Here is a 10,973-nt window from a genome sequence, read left to right as displayed (position 1 = left end):
AAAATTATATATACTGTATGTACGGAGTGGTGACTCTGAGCCTAAGGATCTGTGCTGGTATCCCGAAGGTTGCCGGTCCTAATCCCCGTCACTGTCAAAAGAGATCCTACTCTGCTGGGCCCTTGAACAAGGCCCTTAACCTGTAATTGCTCCAGGGGCGCTGTACAATCACTGACCCTGCGCTCTGACCCCAAGGGGTATGCGGAAGCTAACAAATTCCTAATACAAGAAATTGTATAAGGCGAAATAAAGAACAAAAATATATACATATACTGTACATTTTTGTTTGCTGCTGTAGTTTCCTTAGTAGTAACAGAGTGAACTGAGATTTGAGGGGAAGCAACCCTTATAAGAGTGCTTTACAAGTTCAAGTCTTCCAAACAAAAAGAGAAAGAGATCTATAAAGCACAAGCTGTACTACCTATCTAAGACAAACTGAAATCTAAATAATGAACGTAGACCTCAGAGTTAACGTTTTTAGTGTACCATGCAATACATACATATCTGTTATATTCCATTTGTTATGGGATTCGTACAAGCAGTGTTAGTGTTTGTAATGCCCCATCTATTGGAATGATAGAGACATAGTAACCAGATGGACACATAGACAGACACACAGATACTCATCCTTTTATTAAGATGGATGGAATATGGCATAATCAGATTTATTTCTTTGTTTTTCCTTTTTTTTTCTATATAAACATACACTGGTCTTTCATTTTATCTGCAGGAGGCATTTGATGTATTTGTCATTAGGTTTTTATTTGCTTCTTTAAATGCTTGTTCTCTCCCATCTGTCATTTTCTACAATTAGTGAGTTCATTTTTGTGTTATTTTTTTGCATTTTCTAATTTGTTTGTGACTGATGATCTTCTAATTTTCTTTTGACTCAAGATTCTGCGTCATTGTGATGTCACTGAAAGCAACAGAAAGCAAAATAGTGTGATTACAGGAGTCACCATGTAGTGTCAGAGCAACCATTTTCTCCTCTTTAAGAGCCGGTCTAATAGTTTGGTAGAATGTCCGCTATTTTAATTAATCTCAAAAATCAATAGATTTATTTAGCAAGTAATTTACTTTTGTTTTGCTTTTTTGTACTTCTTGTTTCCATTATGTACAAAAAGAAGTTGGCATCACTTAGCCACATGCTTCTTCCACTGGCATCAAGTATGTGTGTTTATGTGATATCCTTTGTAGGGAGTGGCATTTAGTGCTCAAATATAGACTGATTACAAAGGGCTGATACAGAATATAAAGAAGTACTTGTTCTTGACTGGAGGGGAACAGCTTCTTAGAATTATGACTGAATTCCTTGGCAAGCCTCAGATTGAATTTATTAAGAGTGGATGACTTAAAGTGTCCAAAGAAGAATTAGAGGGGCCCTTGCAAAATAAATATACTGAAAAGGAAAGGCTGGGAGAAATGAGTTTGCCATTGAACATGCTGCAGTTGAGAGATTTGTCTAAGGATATGAACATTAGTTCTCCTAGGTGGTTGGAGGTAGTAAGGGTGGTGCCGCATTCTAGGGACAGATCAGCTCCAGGACCCACAAGAGTCCCTTATTGGTTGTATATAAAAGCACCAGGGGCATTAATATATGTTGTAGAAGCTCTTTAGAGTGGCATTGCAACGCAAGATCATTCTGAAGGCATGGAGGAGGGCATGGGGGTTTATATTGCTAAACAGAAATGTTCTGCTAATATTAGTCAGTTTCGAGCGATCAGTCTATTAAATGTGCAAGAAAATATTTTCTTTAGTATAGTAGCTAATAGATTAGTATCATACTTGTTAGGTAATAAATTAATAAGTCAGTACAGAAAGCAGGACTGCCTGGCTTTTGGGGTGCCTTGATCATGTAACTATAATATGGAATCAGATTCAGTTTGCTAAGAAAGACAATATGGACCTCCAAATTGTATTTTTGGACCTGGCTAATGCTACATAGTCTATTGTGGGTGGTGCTGGAATACTTTAAAGTACCAGCATGTATTCAGGACATAAAGATGTGCTTCTTTACAAAGGACTTTGTTAGTGACTGGTAGCAGTTGGAAGTTGGCATTATTGCTGAGTATTTTGTCTCTCACCATGGCTATGGAAATCCTTCTTAGGGCTTCCAAATGGGTAGTGGGTGGAGAAGGGTGAGAGGGTGGACTATGTCTACCACCCGTTAGAGTGTATATGGACTACAGTAACGGGCCGTGTACGTGCAGGCAATTGAGGTAAGTTGTTGTGGCTTTGTAGCTAGATCGGTAACATCGTTACTGAGAGAGTTTGGCTTCTCAGCAAGTCAGTTAAGGCAAGTGGCAAAAAAAATTGATAAGTGCAATGGAAGAAGATATAGCTAAAGTGGCAGATTATGGAATGGGGAAAAGACGACTAGGTCTTTCATTTACATATGAGATTTTTAATTTATTCTTAGCATTTTAGTGGTACTTTAATACTAGGGTGTTAGCCATTATGAATGAAGTGAGAAGTCAAGCAAAAAGACACCTCTTATTGGCTAGCTAAAAAGATTACAATATGCAAGATATTAATAATGTCATTATTTATTCTAATGAGATAAGCATTGAATATATAGTACAGTTTGATGGTATGTGTGTTTAGATTTTTGGAATCAATGGCATCTTTATTCATTTTAGGGTTTTAACGATTTTAGATAAATGCTTTAGATAAGTATGAGTAAGTCTGGCACAAGATAATCTGTCGCAATACGAGTCTGTTTTGTGTGACTCCTATCGGAGTTATACCTCTGAGGTTGATGGAATAGGCTCGTATAGGGAAAAAGTGAGTTTTATATGAATTATTTTAGTAATAGTAATTTGGGGTGGGAGGGGCTTGCGTTTAGAAACGGCTAAGCCTCAATCACTGGTGAAAGGAAAGGTGGCGTGTAAGACGTTACATGCTTTGTTGAAACATTCTCTGTGTAGTGGACCTTAAATCCAGCGAAACACCATTTGAGAGAAGGGGGCTCACCTGATGACCTCTGTGATTTTCCTGTGTGACTGACATTCGGACAGGTCATGACAACGGTATAAATTACAGCAGATTGGATAGCACAGCAAGGCATTATGTGTTTGTTTACTTTTGTGCTTTCAAACATTAGTTTTGGATTTAGATTTTTTTTTCCATGTTCTTATATTCCACACTGATTGTAGCAAATAAAACATTTCCAAAACACTGCCCAAAACATTTTTACGTAAACAGAATTTACATTTGGATCTTAACTGCCCCTGCACCCTTCCCACTAGAGAGCTCTTTAGTCATTCCTTCAGTCTCAGCCAAAAAGATACACCCAACCTCCACCAACGTTTGTTCCACTTCATCCTTCATGCAGTTGCCTGATGATGGGTATCATACCACAGCCCAATAAAGCCTTATGTATTAAGTTCTTGAACAAGATCCATTAAGACTCTATATCTCTAATCTCTCACAAGATACAGGACAAACTTCCATGGAGTATGAGTTAAACTCAACCCAACAGAAAATCTGCGAGTTGGTCTTCCAAATCCAGAGATAAAATACACAGCAAAATATGAGGTCAAATAAATTGTCACAGCTAGGAAAACTGCATCAAAGAGTATAATAAATAAATGTCAAAAAATGGAATTTAGTAATTCCAAAAATATAAGAGCTAACTTTTACCATGCTTCTAGGTCCACTTGTATGAAAGAAAGTGTTGAGAGCTGGGAAATGCATTTTGTCAGTTTAAAATTTTTTTCTGCTTAGTTGAGACAGGCATGTGATATTTTGAAGTTTTATTTTCAGTTTTTGAGTTTAAATTTTACTTTATTGCTAGAGAAAGTTTTATATTTTTTTCCATTTATAATTGAACTGTGTCCCATGACCACATTGAAAGCCAATAATATGGTTCCTTTGTGTCTGCCAAGCTGATACGTTTTGCAATACAATTGACCAGCGCTCATACAAAATAGTGGTTTTGATTCCCATTCCCATTCTTTGAATTTACTCACTTTATCTATATAATAAAAGCCCAGCGCGGTGTCCGTGTCCGTGACCTCGTTCTTTTTGGCTGTATAGCCACTCCGTAGAAAAGCGCCAGTCCGTCCCCTCTCAGAATTCCTGCTGATCCCCCTCCGTTCTTTCCCCTTTGCTTTTATTTTTCCTGTTCCCGAAAATCTTTTCAAAACAAAAGTAAAGAAATAGACAGAGCGTCACATTAACGTCTTCTCCCCTCTGCCTATTAAATAATCAATAAAATGAAATAAAAAAATCACGAAAGAAACAGAAACCACAACCTACCCTTACAGCGTCCACCGTGCTTTTGGCGTTACAGCCAAACACGTGGTGTATGCAGGTTATGAGGTGTGACGCTAATTAACGCCCGTACTACAACAGATTATATTGTTCATATACTATTAACTATTTACAGGGATCAACTCTTTTGGGGAAGTGCATAACAAAAAAAAAAAATTAAATTATAAATATCATGTGCACTTGAGTATTTCAAGCCTTGCGTCTGAGTCGGATGGTTCCCCTGGGCACCAATTCATGTATTTCACTATGCCCACTATGCCTTTCCGTCTTCAGCTACCCATGTGCACTTGTACGGAGGAGACCTTACGGAACAATGCCGAAACGAAACGCAACTAAACTTGCTGCTGCGAGAGACGACACATTACAGCGTGATCACGAAGCAAAGAGGCAAAGGCGTGACAGTCGCTCGCAAGAAACGGACACTCAGCATTCACACAGATTAGCACAACGACGTCTCTGCCGCTGTGAAGGCAACTGAAACCCCTACAGAGAGAAGACAGATTATGCCGTGATCGCGAAAGAAAGAGGCAAAAGCGTGCCAATGAGACACCCAACGAGAGGTCCTTACATTTGAGTCCTTCAACTGTGGTCATCCAATGCGCAGCGTAGCGCGCGCCAAGTTGCTAGTGTATTAATTTTTTGCTTCTGGTAACTAAATAGGATTTTCTTAGTGAAAGTCCTTTTGAAATAGTGGTTAAGGCACAGCATGGTCCATAACTTCATTATATTTGAATGCTTTACTGTGTAGCTTCACTCTTTAATTTTATCTTTGCTTGCTTTTCTACTCAGCTAATTCGTTCTACAGTCTAGAACCTTGTATGTCAATATTAAATTATTTTCTTGCCTCTAAAAATGACTATCCTTCATTCTTTATCTCCCGTACCCTGGACTGGACTGGTGTATTCTCTCACACAAACCCAGATCATGTGTATTTAATGACTGCTCTAGCTAAACATTGTCTATTGTTAATTATTGAATAGCATTTTCACTGTAAACTTGTAGTATACATAAAACATTACATCAAAACATCCATTTTTCAGGCTTCAAATACTAAAGCAAATTTAACATATACATTGAAGGGCAACTTTATTTCTCATTTTGAACCAGGTATTTTAACAGACTCCAATAGCTCTAACACTGAAGCTAGCATGCTGTCATCTTTTTTACATAATGATGCAATCCTCACGTCTAAGTAATGTAGCTGCCAATAATACGATAGTCGCAATGCAAATAATATATCAAATGTTTCCAACCCATGTGAAGAGCAACACATGATGTCAAAACAATAACATTAATAAAAAAATAATAATAAATATGGGTGGCACGGTGGCGCAGTGGCTGCCTCGCAGTTAGGAGTCCCAGGTTCACTTCCCGGGTCCTCCCTGTGTGGAGTTTGCATGTTCTCCCCGTGTCTGTGTGGGTTTCCTCCGGGCGCTCTGGATTCCTCCCACAGTCCAAAGACATGCAGATTAGGTGGATTGGTGATTCTAAATTGGCCCTAGTGTGTGCTTGGTATTTGTGTGTGTCCTGTGGTGGGTTGGCATCCTGCCCAGGATTGGTTCCTGCCTTGTGCCCTGTGTTCAGATTTGGCGGGTTGGAAAATGGATGGATGGATAATAATAATAAATATATAAAGATTATGTAGAAAATGATGAATCATAGACCTGAAATTAAATTATAACACTAGGAACAACCTGGATTCTTTGGGGAACTGATTACAGAAATTGATGAAAGTGTGACACAGGCATATTGGCTTTTGTTGACCACAGTATTTTCCATAGTTGTTACAAAATAGCTGGTGAAGGATCTTTGTTCTCAAAAGCTTGTTGTATGTAATTCCACAGATGCTAAATTTGAATGACATCTGGTGACAGAGGTGGACTGCTGCATTAAGCTGAATCCAGTCTTATGTTCCTGGAATCATTCCAGGGCTTTTCTAGGAGATGCTTATGGATTGAAGCATTATCTTGCTGAAAAAGCACATTCACAGATGGGTACTCTGCAGTCATAAAAGGGATAAGTATCGTTGGTAACAATATTTACATATTCTTTGTTATCATAACATTGCTCTACGTATATCATCCAAACCAGCGCACACCATTAAAACACACCACGCACCATTACACCACAACACCTAGTCTATAGATCTATGGGCTCAACATGGCTTCAAAGATTATTTTTTTCCCAGTAGTGTAAATCAAAGGAGCCAATCAGACAGTGTTTTTCCAATCTTGACAGTTTTTTGTGCCACCACACTTTCTTGATTTTTACTAACAGGAGTGCTACTTTTTTTGGTCTTCAAAATTTGTGTAACGAGTTGTGCATTCTGATGTATAGCTCTTCTTACCACTGTCACATTGCCTGCCGTTACTCAAGTACATACTACAAAATAAAATTGTCAATGTCAGATAAGCGTCACAAGTTAATTTAAGCTTTAAAAAGTGTCTGTTACTTTAGAAGAGGTGAACTGACAACTGGAATTTTGTTGAGCATGTACTGAGATTGATTAGAAAATGTATTATTATTCACAACAGCCAGTCCATACACATATGTGCCATTCACTGTCTGTATTATCGTTTGTGTTAGCAGGCCTGATAATAGCAGATGTTAGGAAAAGGAAGAAAAAAAAGGAAAATTCCTGCAAATCAAAACTAAAAATCCATTTCCAAAAAGAAACTTTACAGTATGTAAATATGAAAAAATGGTATTATAATAAAAGAATAAAAGGAAACAATACACATTCAAACTCCCCACCAGCCCATACACCTCCAAATCAATCAGGTGAGTATTATTCTGAGAAAAAACAAAGCAAAAAAGGGAGAAAACACACATGTCAACAAGGGAGCCTCAGTTTATAATAATTCTGAAAATAAGTTTGATGGGGGAGGACTTAGCATAAAGCAAACCTTTCCATTCCAATTATTGCATAGGCAACATCCAATTTCAGATATTTGTGACAGCTGAGAACCAGCTATTATTATTATTTGTACTGGAATGTTGCGCAGTTCTGCGGTGGGCTGGTGCCCTGCCCGGGGTTTGTTCCCTGCCTTGCGCCCTGTGTTGGCTGGGATTGGCTCCGGCAAACCCCTGTGACCCTGTAGTTAGGGTATAGCATGTTGGATAATGGATGGATGGATGGATGTTGCACAGTTTGTGAGATAAAAATCTATAAAAGGAAGATTTTCATTGGTTTGCTATTTCCCATTACACAACTTTTCCAGTGATTTTCAGTCATACCCTTCATTTACATAATCTTAGCAACTAACAGCGAGTTGGAGAAGCTGGTGCCGTGCGTCTCTGTGAAGTTGACTGCGTAATGTAACATGCCGCATGACTCAGCCCAAGTAGTCTGTGTCATGCTCCAATGATTTTGTCTTTAGTCGTAGGGGGCGGGCTCTGTGTGCATGAGAGCTGACAACCAATGAATGCTCATCTGGAAGTACAATTCATAAAAGGCAGCGATGAGGAATAAAGAACACTGGTATTCTGTACCTCATAAACAAAAGAGATACTTATTTGTCTGATGTTTTGTGTTTCACATACCATTAAGGAATGGCAGATATAACGGGCACAGACTGTGGCTTGAACTCTCCATGCCTATTAAGCCTGAATATATCTTCTGTCCTGTGGTGGGCTGGTGCCCTGCCCGAGGTTTGTTTCCTGCCTTGCGCCCTGTATTGGCTGGGATTGATTCCAGGAGACCCCCCGTGACCCTGTAAGTTAGGATATAGCGGGTTGGACAATGGATGGATGGATATCTTCTGTCAGGCAGCTCACTATTGGCTGTTAGGAAAAGAGGCTAGCAATTTTCAGTCATTTTAATTGACATGGTCCAGCAGGTTTGACATATCCCATGACTAGGAGTCGTGTAGTGTGACATTGGCTTTTGGAATACAGATTCAGTCTATCTCCAGGACAGGACAGGGACAATTTTAATTGTCCTTAAAGAAAATATCCCGTGCTGGACAGATACTGTATAAGAAAGGGAAAAGAGGTCTAGAAGAGAAAACACTGAAAAGAAAGAAAGGAATGCTCATGGGTAGAATTTAAAGGAGAAAGAGAGAGCAGTGGAGATATAAGACCAATAAAGGGAAATGGTGAGGCTATGCAGAACTTTTGGAGAAGAACTTTAAATGGGCGGAACTGACAAAGAGGATTGGGTGATTGACAGAGACACCCTTAGTAATGCATTTACGAGAGGTAATATTCAGACTTTCATAAATCAATCTAACAAAGCCACATATATTATATGTACAGTAACTAAATCATAACTGTAAGATAACTTGATAAGTCACGTTTACTAACATCTACAGTTAATGGCATCAAACGAACAGTTCTCACAATCGTGTCTCTGGGAGGCCTTCACAGCCAGAATCTGAACACCAGACGTTGCAATATACACAGGAAGTGAATGCCGTTGGGGAAAACCATTAAGATGTGAAGAAGATGTAGAAAGAAGCAATTACTTGTGGCAGCTTCTTACAAGTTATATCTGTTAGGTTGTGGTAGCACTTAAGGGAAGGGGGTGTATTTTAAGGTGTGATCAAAGAAAAGGTGTTAATAGGCAAATTTAATCTAAACATAGCAGTGATAAACATAATAATTAAAAAAAAAAATCCCTAAATTGCTACAGCACTATGCTAGATAAATTAAAATAACACTAGCATCGTCATTAATCGTTTGTTAGGGGTGTTTAATTGCTTAATATTTAAAGTCTATTTTATTGTCTCTATTTAGATTTAGCACATTGTACGCTTGTGTGGGCTCGACTGTGCTCCCTGTATTTACTCTCACTATATTTAATCTCAATATACCTCTAAAACTATTGGACAAGGTATTTGTTGCTGCTATAGACTGGCATGATGATCTGATCCAGAGGGGGCTGGGTGGTCTCATGGTCTGGAACCCCTGCAGATTTTATTTTTTTCTCTCCAGCCGTCTGGAGTTTTTTTTGTTTTTCTATCCTCCCTGGCCATCGGACCTTACTCTTATTCTATGTTAATTAGTGTTGTCTTATTTTAATTCTTACTTTGTCTTTTTTCTCTCTTTTCTTCATAATGTAAAGCATTTTGAGCTACATTATTTGTATGAAAATGTGCAATATAAATAAATGTTGTTGAGCGAATAAGAATTTCAGTGTACTCAGCACAAGCGACAATTGCCCTATAAACCTGTAAATTTATAACCCTATGTAACCCTAAAATGCAGAATAAAAGTAGTACTGACATCACTTGATCACATGGCGATGTTTTAAGAAATTTTAAATTCTGTAATTACAGCAGTCCTGAAATAATGTTAATGTTGAATAAATTCTTTCTTTGAACAGTTACTTTCTTTGAATGTTTACACCTCAAAATAGAATTAAGGTAGTTGATGGACTGCTTGGATTATTTATTTTGTTTTTAGCATAAACCAAATAAAAAGCTTTGAAATATTTAAGAAGGATGAATACATTATATGACAAGAGCATGAGTGATATTTTATGCAGGTTATCATATCGGTTTCCCGGGGTTCGGAGTGCAGCTTGGTTATTCAATTTGCAGTTAAAAAGTGCCACAAAAGTGCTACCATGTCACAAAAATGATTAAATAAATACACAGTAAGATATGTTTGTATGGTTAAGTATGTATTCAGCTCCTCATAGCTCATGCCGCTCAGTCTCAGAATCAGTTTGGCCACTTATCTCTGGACACTCTTTAGTGCTGCTATGCCTTTTTTGTAATATGGACACCAAAACTGTACACAGAATTTCAGGTAAGGCCTCCTCACTAGTGTGTTGTATAATTTAAGCATAACCTTGCTTGACTTGCCCTCCATATATCATAATATGCTATTAGCCTTGTTGACTGTTTCTGTACATTGCCTTGATGTAGATAATGATGAGTCCACTATGACTCCTAAATCCTTCTCATGAAGTAAGTTTTTAAGTTTCAAGCCTCCCATTGAGAATTCTAATCTTAACCTTTCTACTTCCTGTATATAATGCCTTACATTTACTTACAATAAATTTAATCTGCCACAAATCTGCCCAAGTCTGTACGCTGTCCAGGTCCTTCTGTAACAATTTAGCTGATTCTGCATTATCTGCAATTTCACCTAATGTTGTGTTATCTGCAAACTTAACAAGCTTATTAATTATTTTCTCGTTTAGGTCTTTTATGTACAGTATATTAAAAAACAGCAATTGCCCCATCACTGATCCTAGAGGGACACCACTTTTAACATCACCTAATTCTGAAAAAGTTCCCCTCACTCTTTACTTCTTGTGTTTAAGTCAATTTTGTACCCTCCTACGACACCACACTTTGAATTCCCACTTCTTTTAGTTTGGTCATTAACTTTTCATGTGGTTTTCATTGTATTTACAGTTGATACAGTTAAAGGAGCAAATGCCACAGAAAAAGGAGGGTTAATAAAAAGAATAAGGTAAAAGAATTTAAGTGTTTAAAATTGTGGCAAATATATTTCCTAAGTGTAAATTATACTAAAAAACTTGCAAAATAAGACAAGAAAAAAGGTCAGTTAATTAAACAATTAGTTCAAAGAGACATACAAGTGACTCATTGATTTGTGAAAATGGTTGGAATAAAAGCCTGCAGCCACAGTCGAACACCAGATCTGAACTCGAGGACTACTGGTCTATCTGATAAGTGGCCTCAGACTTACTACTTACTTACCAGTAATGGACTAAATTTCCA

This window comes from Polypterus senegalus, chromosome 13 (assembly GCF_016835505.1).
Source record: "Polypterus senegalus isolate Bchr_013 chromosome 13, ASM1683550v1, whole genome shotgun sequence".
In the NCBI taxonomy this organism is placed as follows: Eukaryota; Metazoa; Chordata; class Cladistia; order Polypteriformes; family Polypteridae; genus Polypterus; species Polypterus senegalus.
This window is presented reverse-complemented; position numbering follows the sequence as displayed.